The following is a 1,109-nucleotide window of genomic DNA, read 5'->3' on the forward strand; positions in this document are numbered from 1 at the left end:
AATGCGCGGGCATCGGGCCCGCTGCCCGCGATCGGTGCCCACCGATCACGGGCCCATGGCACCCTTGGCACGGCCGTGGTACTGCCGTGCCAATCGGTGCCATGGTTATAAAAAGCGAGTTGTTCCCGCCGTTTTTACGAACGGCCAGACCAGGTCTGTTTGCCGTTCGTAAAAACAGCGTAAAGGGCTGGGACTTCGGCCCATCGAACAGCTGTGAATCGCTGCCGGCCGTAAAAAAAACGGCGGCAGCGATTCGTGTCGGGAGTTGGGCGGTGGGGGGGGAGAATAGCGGGAGGGCGGGAAAAATGTCGGGAAGGCCCTCCCGCTATTCTCCGACCCGTCGTGGGGGTCGGAGAATTTCGCCCTCTGAGTCTGGAATGTGCTGATGAGGAAAAACAGAATTCTTATTGCACTCTCTGTAATTTCCAATTTGAAATGTTTTGCAACGTACTGTTACAAACTTTGTGAATAAAGTACATTTTCAGAAAGAAAAAATCACCTGGTCTTCTGATCAGTTACATATTTCCCAAAGTTCCACTCTCCACGATCAAAAGTCGGCATGACACATCAGTACTTTATATATATATATATATAAACATTGTTGTGTGTGTGGGTTAGTGTCTGTGAATGTGCCAATGATTATCTGTGTACAGGCACATATGTGTCTGAGCGTGTGTGATTTTGGATTTGGATTAAAGGCAGTCTAGGTTGAACAGTTTCCTGTCTGATAGGACAAATACCTCCATGCCTGTGGGTAGTTTGTTAGAGGTGACGAGGTGTAATATTGCACCAAGCAAGATGGCGAAGAGGGTTGGTGCGATGACACTGCCTTGTTTGATCCCAGTCTTCACTGAGGTAGGATCTGTTGTGGTGGTTCCATTGGCTTGCACATCATCATGGCGCGCATGTCATGGTGGAGTAGTCAGAGGAGGGTGACAAATTTCTGAGGGCAGCCTGATTTGAGGAGGATACTCCATTATCCTTTATGGTGGACAGAGCCTCTCTCAAGCCAATCCGTCCAGCCCAACATGTTCTTTGTAGGCCCAAAACCAGACTCCTGACATTCCTGCCGCTACATGGGAGTCCCTGGCTTGTGACTAAGCAATATG

The sequence above is a fragment of the Scyliorhinus canicula genome, chromosome 14 (assembly GCF_902713615.1).
Source record: "Scyliorhinus canicula chromosome 14, sScyCan1.1, whole genome shotgun sequence".
Lineage (NCBI taxonomy): Eukaryota > Metazoa > Chordata > Chondrichthyes > Carcharhiniformes > Scyliorhinidae > Scyliorhinus > Scyliorhinus canicula.